We start from the raw sequence: 10,144 nt of genomic DNA, 5'->3' as shown, positions 1-10,144 counted from the left end.
TGACTACGGTAACTTAGACAATATAGCAACTTTTGAATAGATGTATTATGGTTAAGAAAATAATACTACACTGGGCCCTTGGTGTCTGCTGGGGTTGGATTCCAGGACCACTCATGGATACCAAAATGCATAGATGCTCAAGTCCCATATAGAATGGTGTCTCTTATATTAAATAGCAAAATCAAAGTTTGCTTTTGGTACTTTTAAAAAAGAAATTCGTGTTGTGGATGGTTGAAACTATGGATATAGAATCCGTAGATATGGACTGGCTTTGGCCCATAAGTAATGCAATAGTAGAAGATGGAGATATATGAGTTCAGTGTCTACTTCCAGTCTGGACTGATACAGCCCAGATACAGGTTTAAAGTCTCAGTTAAAATCTAGACCATGGTTTTTGGTTTGTGTTGCTTTCTTTCTGGAATGGCTTTGTTGTACTTCATTACACCAGCCTCTGGGGACTGTTTCCAAACAAATGAATTTAGTTACTCTGCCTAAAGCTAGGCAAAATTAGAACAAAGTAATGGGAGTTAGATTAATGTGATTTCAAGATGTAATGCATAAAAAGCTTGGGAAAATTGTAGCAGGTTGTAAATTGAATTTTGAAAAGAGGCCAGAAGAAAATGGTGGTGGTGGTGGAAAGAAGCAAATGCAGAGAATGGGGAAGGAAGGGTGAAATACCATGGTCAGCAGTATGTAGTTTTAATATTTAAATGTTTCCAAGAGCAATACAAAACGGAAAAGAGGCATGTCAACATTTCACATATAAAAATCAGAATGTGGTCAAGATGGTAGAAGTTATTAATGGTGACTCAATGTAATGCTGAGTTAATAAACTCAGTAAATTATTTTGCACTTTGAACTCTGTTTGCAGCAATTGAAGGAAGCCAAGAATAAAGAAGAAATATAGGAGGAAAAAAGAGAAACTGGGACATTTAATAGCAGCTGGAAAATGGGTTCTTGTTGTTAGTGTTAGTGTTGTGTGCTTTCAAGTCATTTCAATTTTTTGGTGACCCTAAGGCTCATCCGTCATACGGATTTCTTGGAAAGATTTTTTCAGAGAATGTTTGACTTTGGAAGCTGAGGATGCATTCAGAAAGCCTCTTAGAAGTGAGAATTCCCGCTTCTTCAAGTGGGGTATCCAGATGACATCCCATAGAAAAGCAATTGAATTAGCCACAAAGCAGGAAAACCCTGCTTTGTAGCTAATTAATTTGATAGTGGGTTCGATATTCACCTTCCTGAAAGGCGCAGGTCAAACTCACTGTTTCCATTGTCTGGACCACTCCCTCAGAACTTCTGGATTTCTGAGGGGGCAATCCAGACAGTAGTCTCATGTTTTTCTGGGCTAAATCAGCCCAGAAAACAGTGAGGACACCAACCTCTTCCCCACCCCCACCCACCCCACAAAAAAAAAAACCCTGTAAAGGAGAAAATAATTTATGGGACTGGTATTTCCTTGCTGCTGGCCCTCTCCTGGCACTTAGAAATAACATGCCAGGAGAAGTGGGGGGAGAGGAGGAAAATCGCTCCTTCCCCTTCTTCTTCTGGCACATAATTCCTAAGTACCAGGAGAGGGCCAGCAGTAGGGAAATGCCCGCCCCGTAAGTTATTTTCTTTTTAAGGAATTTTCGGAAGGGGGTTAGGATGTGTGGGTGTTCTCCCAGAAGATTACGGGAGCACATCTGAACTCCCAGTGCTGAAAGAGCAGGCTTTCAGGCTGTTGTAGGGACAGCCGTGACCCGGGTTTTTTAAACCTGGGTCAGCACAGACTTCTTCCCTGTCTGGAACCTCTCTGTGTGAGAGACTTGTCCAAGGTGGTTCAGTTGGTTTCCATGGTTAAGCAAAGATTCAAACTCTAATATCCAGCATCATAGTCCACCATGTTGGCTAAAAAGTAGGGAGACTGGAGATTAATTAAAAAAAAATTCCATACCAAATCAGGACAGTTGGAGAGTATACAAATTATGCATCCCATGGTTCTTTAGGATGAAGCCCAAGAAGTCTTCAACGTGTCTGGTTAGGGTTGTTTTGCATTGCTGCAACTGGAAGTTGAACATCTTCATTTTAGTGCAGAGAGAGAGCAAGAGAGATTTGTTTGCATAAAAGAATATCTCTTTTCTTCAGTAAGAATATGCTGAACTTTCCCCATTGGAACAGATTGTTCAATGGGAGTGGCTCTGAGAGAAAAGTTGTAGAATGGCCAGACCCTGAATTAAACATTCTGTTGCTTTCCAAAATGATGTGCATTTTTATTCCAAATGGAAGTTTCCATTAATATCAAGAAGTAAGCTGGGTGTGTGGGGAAGATGGAGGAGTAAGGATGAAACAGAAAAGCACTATTTTCTTGATACTGTCATCTGAGAGGAGGATGCCAGAAGGAAATTCTAAACTAAAATTAAAACGTGCAGTGCTCCAATCATTGTTTTTATCCTTTGTGCAGCACAAATAACATTCAAAGGAAAGAAAGCTTCTTTGATGTCTGATAATGAGGAGTGTGGTTTAGCACTAAATTGATTTAACTTGGTAAAAAAATTAATAGCTGAAAGAAATTTGGAATGAAATTAGGGAATGGGATTGCCTACTATGGCATGAATCAAAAGATCACTTTAATTATGCTCTGACTTGCAAGGGAAGAATGGTGAAATATAATTATTTCTGCTAACCAAGCAATTTTTAAAAATCTCGCAAAAAAAAGTATGAACATATGTTATAATCCCGTTTAGGCCACAGAGCTCATCGACACTGTTTGCAATTATGTATCCATTTGGGAAATATGTGGTATTGTTGTTGTTTTTTAAAAAAAGAAAGAATAAATAAGGGAATTGTTTTGTTCTTCGAAAAGAAACCACATCAGAGTCTCTGAAACATGAATCTTTTATTGTATCTTCAAGAAAGCAAGTGGAAATGGTGCAAGAAGGCGCCACTGATAAAATATAAGTATTCCCTTGGAGTAATCTGGATGAGCTCATCCTTTGTGGGAGATAACAGGGTATGTCATGGTTACAAAATGCTATTTTGCTTTTGCCTTTTGTGGTGAAGAAACACAATACAGAGAAAACACATTCCTCAACTTTGTAGATAATGCATGCATAGCTCTCTAAACCCAGGCGCCCATTCCAAAAGTTAACATTATTATCTCTCACAGAACTGTGGTGCCCATGGCATATGTGCCTTGCCACATAAAATCGCAAGACTATTCTTTTTCATCTGGTTTGGGGGCAAAAAAGAAAAAAAAGAACACAGAACCCAAAACACTCATAGAAGGCCAGTTTACAAAAGGAATGTATATTTGAACTGGTCTTCTTCACTCAATCACTTGTGACAGTGTCTGGTTAGAGTATTCTATGGAAAGCTAAAAAAATATCATGCAAATGGTGAAGTTGAGCAGTATATGGATATACACAGCAACAAGTATAGGAATGGTGCCTTTGGGGAGCCATTGAATCCTGTTCAGCTCCATTCGGACACAAACACAAAACAGAAAAATAAGGGAGGTAATGATGCTACACCATTGTTCTCATTTGACATTAAACCATGGCTAAACATGGCATGCATAAACCAGTACCCTACTGGGATCTGCATGCATCATCCGAAAATACATCACACAGTCCTAGACACTTGGGAAGTGTTCGACTTGTGATTTTGTGAAACGAAATCCAGCATATCTATCTTGTTTGCTGTGTCATACAATAAAATAATAATCCAGCATATCTATCTATGATGATGATGATGATGATGATGATGATGATGATGATGATAACAACAATAATAAGCCTTTATTTATACTCCGTTTCCATCTCCCATAGGGACTTGGGGTGACTTACGCAATGACATACAATAGTGCCATAACATATATAATACAATACGACAATATATCACTCAGAGAATCATAGAATCATAGAATAGTAGAGTTGGAAGAGACCTCATGGGCCATCCAGTCCAACCCCCTGCCAAGAAGCAGGAACACAATAGATAAAAACAGATTATGATAATAATAATAAAAGCAACCTTTGTTAAATACAGACAGTAAAATATGGTCATAGCCATCATTAAAAGACCCATACAACAGTTCAGCATCTCAACTGTATTACCTTAAATGATGTAAGGTGCTGTTATAATGGCAATTACGTTGGCCATTGTCTAAACAGTGTGAAATGCCTGCTGAAACAGCCACATTTTTAATTCTTTCCTAAAGTTCTATATTGTGGAGGCTTGCCTAAGTTCCCTGGGGAGGGCGTTCCAAAGCTGGGGGGCCACCACCAAGAAGGCCCTCTCTTTCGTCCCCACCAACCACACTTGAGACGGAGGTGGGACCGAGAGCAGGGCCTCCCCGGCAGATCTTCAAGCCCGCTCAGAAGCTAATGAAAGCTCTTCCTTCTGTTCCAAATGCCGCTGCCCTGGCCAGGGAAGAGAAGGAGAAGAACCAGGCATAGCTCCACCATGCCTAGTTCCACAATCAGATGAAAGCCCTTCCTTTAATTCCAATTGCTTCAGAGGAAGAGAAGAAGAGGAAGGCATGACTCCATCCTGCCTAGGTGCAGAAGCATTGGAAATGCCCTCCTTCCATCCCTATTGCCAATGCCCTTGCCCCAGAGGGAGAGAAGAGGCTGTATCTGTTGGACTTAATCCCCTCCCACACTGCCATCCCCTTTTCCTTTCAGTCATCTATTAATCAGATTGCAACCAGGGAACTGTTTTTTTGCTCTATAATTGTAAAACGCCATGTACAGTGATGGCATAAGAAAGAGGAGGGGGAGGAAGAGGAGACACATGTATATGGAAACCATCTATCTGCTATGCAAATATACCGGTAATTGTTATTTCAAATGTCCTGCAGAATTTTAAATAGAGAAGAATAAATATAATACTGTAGATTAAAAAATGTTATTGGCTGAACGACAAAATCAGTGGAGTAGAAAAATGTCTCCTTATCTCAATAGCAAAAATAGGGTTGGTTAGATGAAAAGAGTTTGATTTTCAATTCTACTACCTGCCATCCAGAAAAAAAACACTGGAAGTAACTGTTATCCAATCTCAAGTTAGATTAGCACTCTGCCTCCTAGAATAACATTAGAAAATGGATGAGATGTTTTTCTACCCTATAATACTAATAAAAGCGAGAGAAAGGGAGAGAACAACCTTGAATTTGTTATCATCACAGAATATGTAATTATGTTAAGTACTAGCGAAAAAATTACAAGGTGCTGCTTTTACCAAAATGTGTGTATGTTTATTGTTAGAGATAAGGTTGTTGAAGTAAATCTAATCAAAATGCATGTTCTAATTCATGTTTGAAATAATGATAGTGCCAGCCAGCCAAGTATCAGTGTTAAATGCTACAGAAAAAGCAACAGATTAAAAGTGCTGGAGTAGGATAAAAATTTAGCATTGTTCTTAGAGGAAAGATAATTATAGACCTTGAATCCGCCAAATCTATAAACAGGTCTTGAAATAGGAGGTGGTAGAATGAATGGAAGAGCGTGCTTTTTTCAGCCATTTCTTTATATAAAGGCAAATAAGGAGGGAGATATTAAAAGATGACTTCTCACTACTGTTGTCAGTGTTCTATTTCAAAATCCTGGCAATATGCATAGTTGGATCCAGATAGCTCCGCTATCCATTGGCAACACTACATCACTGATTGGCATCTGGCTGGATTGACTTCTCTTTCATAACCTCTCATCCCCTCCCCACAAGCCTTGCAAAATAGAACTGCAAGAACCAGACAAAATTTACTAAAGGCTAACTGAAAGGGTATGGGCTGGAACAGTGCTTACTTTGACACTCCAAAACTTTGAAGCAAATTTATGCAGCACTTGATGATGGACACATTGTGTCTCTTTCCTCATATGATTAGAGCAGTGTTTCTTAAACTCTGCTTCTCCAAATGTTTTGGACTTTAGCACCCACAATTCCCAACAGCTGGTAAACTGATTGGGATTTCAGGGAACTTGAGTCCAAAACACCTGGAGGAGCAGAGTTTGAGAAACACTGACTAGAGCAATGGCTCTCAACCTGTGGGTTTCCAAATGTGTTGGTGTTCAACTTCCAGAAATCCCAACAGCTGGTAAACTGGCTGGGAATTCTGGAAGTTGTAGACCAAAACACCTAGGGACCCACAGGTTGAGATCCACTGGATTAGAGTAACTGAGATATCTAGAAATGTCCACAGCCCTTGTGCACCTCTACAGCTCCCTTCATCTGACAAATAGGTGTCCCTTGGGTTATTGCTCCTGGCTACCAAACAGAGCAGAAGTCCCTAAACCTGCTGCCACTGCCAAAATCCCACCACTACACACACACTCACCTCACCACGTGTGCATTGGCCATACATATGCACATGTGTATGCAGCATTTGTGTATCTGCCATGCATACACATGCATGTATTGTGCGTTTGTGGCAATAGCAGCAGAGGCTGGGAAAATGACCTTGGCATGCTGGATTTGGCCCGTGGGACCCCTGAAACAGGGCAGCTGCAAACCTATGTACATGTTAGAAATATTTGCCACTTACTAACAGACAATGTCTCCCTACAGTTTAAACAATTCATTGTCTCATTCTTTCTTTAGCTTGCCACAATGACAAAGGCTTTGGTAGTGTATTATTCAATCAGTATATATTTTGTTAACAAAAAAATTCTTAAAACTCCTAGATTTCTAAACCCATTATATAATTTGGGGGGTTGCTGTATTGACAATTCAGAAAATAGCAGTGGTGGAGAAGCTCTCCTTCCCATTTGCTCAATCATAAATCAATATGTAGGACACCAAGAGACAGCATGAGTTGATAATTTGAGTTTTCGATTCAAGGTTCAAATCCCTGCTGAGCCATGAAAATGTTCTGAGTGATCTTGGTCAAGTCATATTCTCTTAGACAAACAAGAAGACAATGACAAGCCTCCTCTGAGCAAATGATGTCAAGAAACCCCTATGATAGGGTTTGCCATGTGTCAGAAATGACAACAATAACACATAGACTGAAATCATGTAGTGGTTTTCACCTTTTTCTCCACCACGCAGCCCCTATTACTCTAATACTTTTTGTCGCTGCAGCCCCTCAAGACTTGATTCGAGATTTAAGGCACTAGATTGCATCAAATGATTATTTCAATTTTCTCATGAAGGTCCTTCAAGTTTAGAGATAAGATGGTATAAATTAATCTGTTAATGCACACACTCCTATTACAATATATTTTGATTATAATGATTCCATACATATATAAAATAATAGTATCAACACTAATAAAAGTTAATAATTTAATAATTTAATCCTTTGCAGATCCTCTATGAGGATATCACAGACTATAGGGTTGGGGACTACTGGTTGGGGACCACTGGTAGATTTGTGTGTGTGTCTGTATCAGGAGTGACTTGAGAAACTGCAAGTCATTTCTGGTGTGAGAGAATTGGGCGTTTGCAAAGATGTTGCCCAGGAGACTCCTGGATGTTTTTGATGTTTTTATTGTCCTTGTGGGAGGCTTTTCTCATGTCCCCACATGGGTGAGTTATCTCTATCAGCTGGAGCCAGCAACTTTCAGGTCAGCAACCCAACCTTCAAGTCATCAGTCCTGCGGGCACAAGGGTTTAACCCACTACACCACTGGGGCTCACTAATAGATGAGATTTACACTTAAAAGTTTGGCCATGTCAGACAAGTGGTTTTACTTTTTAAATATTTTGCATGAAAACCTACCTGAGACATCTTTACAAAGATGTTTCCTGGATTACACAAAGTTTTACAGAAAGTTTCTTGACACAGAAAGATGTTAATGTGGGATTTGTGTACTGGTAGTGTTTAAATGAAATTTGTGTCTTGTCTGTATTGCATACTGATTGCATCATCCAGAGTGTACTATAGTCTGGAAAGAGTTAATTACTAAGAAGCTGTGATGACCTTGATGTGTAGCTGGAGCTGGGGAGTGTCCAGACACAAGTGTTTGTGCATTGCTGATTGCATCAGTTCAGTTCAGTTCTGAGTCGAGTGCAGTCTGCTGAGAGTCCTGTGTCTATTGTCTGCAAGTCTGTTTGTCTTTATTACTGCTTTCAGTAAAACTTGTATATAGTTTTACCATTGTCTCTGATGTCTCTTCGTTCTGCTTTCCACTGATTCCATCCAACTACTGCTGCGCTGCAAATTACTCTGACAAAAGATTCTTGACACAGATGGGCACCATTCCTTGTTGGTAGAAAGTAGAAACTGTCTGCAGAAGAGATTACAGAAAAAATCTCAGGATAAAAAAGATGTAATAGCCATTTGTATGCTAAAGGCCCAGGTTTAAACCTTGCCATTTCTGGATGGTGCTAAGAGACACTCCTGCTTACATCTCTGAAGCTCTGCTACTGGCAACTCCAGGTGAGAAGGGCAAGAAAACCACTGTCCTCTCTAAAATAATGAACTGTATTGAAGTGATAAAGAAAGATCAGAGCCACGTATCACTGTGAGAGTACATTCCTTTCATGTAGAAGATCCCAAGCTTGCCTTGGGCATCTCTAGTTAGCTAGAAAGACACTGTATGAGAGTTGAAGATACATAGTTCTTAGTATGTATAGAGCAGCTTTTTGTTCCTAAAAAGATTTCCATCATCACTTTAATGAAAAGTTGCCACAGAAATCAGCATTTCTGGGGGTTGGGACCCCTAGGGGGGTCGTGAGGGGGCATCAGAGGGGTTGCCAAAGACCATCAGAAAACATATATTAATTCACAGTGCTCTCTGATGTAGGTGAACTACATCTCCTCTAAATCACTGTCAATTCCTCCCAAATCCCTCCAGTATTTTATGTTGGTAATGAGGGTTCTGTGTGTGAAGTTTGGCCCAATTCTATCATTGGTGGGGTTCAAGAGGATCTTTGATTGTAGGTGAACTATAAATCCCAGCAACTACAACTCCCAAATATCAAGGTCTATTTTCCCCCAAACTCCACCAGTGTTCACATTTGGGCATATTGAGTATTCGTGCCAAGTTTGGTCCAGATCCATCATTGTTTAAGTCTACAATGCTCTCTGGATGTAGGTGAACTACAACTCCAAAACTCAAGATCGATGCCCACCAAATCCTTTCAGTATTTTCTGTTGGTCATGGGAGTTCTGTGTGCCAAGTTTGGTTCAATTCCATCGTTGGTGGAGTTCAAAATGCTCTTTGATTGTAGATTAACTATAAATCCCAGCAACTACAACTCCCAAATGACAAAATCAATCCCACCCAACCCCACCAGTATTCAAATTTGGCATATTGGGTATTTGTGCCAAATTTGGTCTAGTGAATGTAAATACATCTTGGAGATCAGATATTTACATTACAATTCATAACAGTAGCAAAATTACCATATGAAGTAACAATGAAAATAATTCTATGGTTGGGGGTCACCACAACATGAAGAACTGCATTAAGGGGTCATGGCTTCATGAGGGTTGAGAACCACTGACATAGATGGAAAAAACTGGTAAGGATCAATGGCACCAGTAGCTACGTGTTCCTCCAAACAGACATTTTGTACTTGATTTTAATTCCTTTCAGTATTTAAAAAATCGCAAAATGATGTTTTGTAGGTATTGTATGCCTTGAGAGACAGTTCTTCCCCTCCCTGTTTCTCATGCACAGGGAGAAAAAGACAAAACAGGAGACATAATGAGAAAGAGAAGGATGTCTTCATCCCCCAAATGTCCTAGTTCATGTTTGTTGTTCGCTATGGTCTTATAGAATGTTAGCACTCTTTAAGATCAATTACACCACAGGAAAAATTAAATCCAGAGGTTCACACAGAGCCCTGATGTTTGTACTCTGATCTACTTTTGTGAAAGCACATGGGGAAGCTCACATTTCTACACATGGAACCCATGAGCTGCAGAGAGGCCATGTCTCTTCACAAAGCAGTTGAAGCAGTTGTAAAGTATACTCCCTGCCCCCCATCATTCTGCAATGAGACAACGGCTTGTGAGGTGGAGTGTGAAGAAGTCCACACACGAAGTGTGAGATTGCATGTGGAGTCTAGGCAAGGAAGTAAAACATGCTCACAAATATTCCCATCTAATCTGTCATTTCCCAGTAGCTAAGGCCACAATATGCTTGCTTTCCACCTTTTAATCTCAAGGCAATCACTGCTTTTGGTAGAGTGGAAACTAGTCAGAGCAGTAAATTTTGGGGGC

This window comes from Anolis carolinensis, chromosome 4 (assembly GCF_035594765.1).
Source record: "Anolis carolinensis isolate JA03-04 chromosome 4, rAnoCar3.1.pri, whole genome shotgun sequence".
Taxonomy (NCBI): domain Eukaryota; kingdom Metazoa; phylum Chordata; class Lepidosauria; order Squamata; family Dactyloidae; genus Anolis; species Anolis carolinensis.
This window is presented reverse-complemented; position numbering follows the sequence as displayed.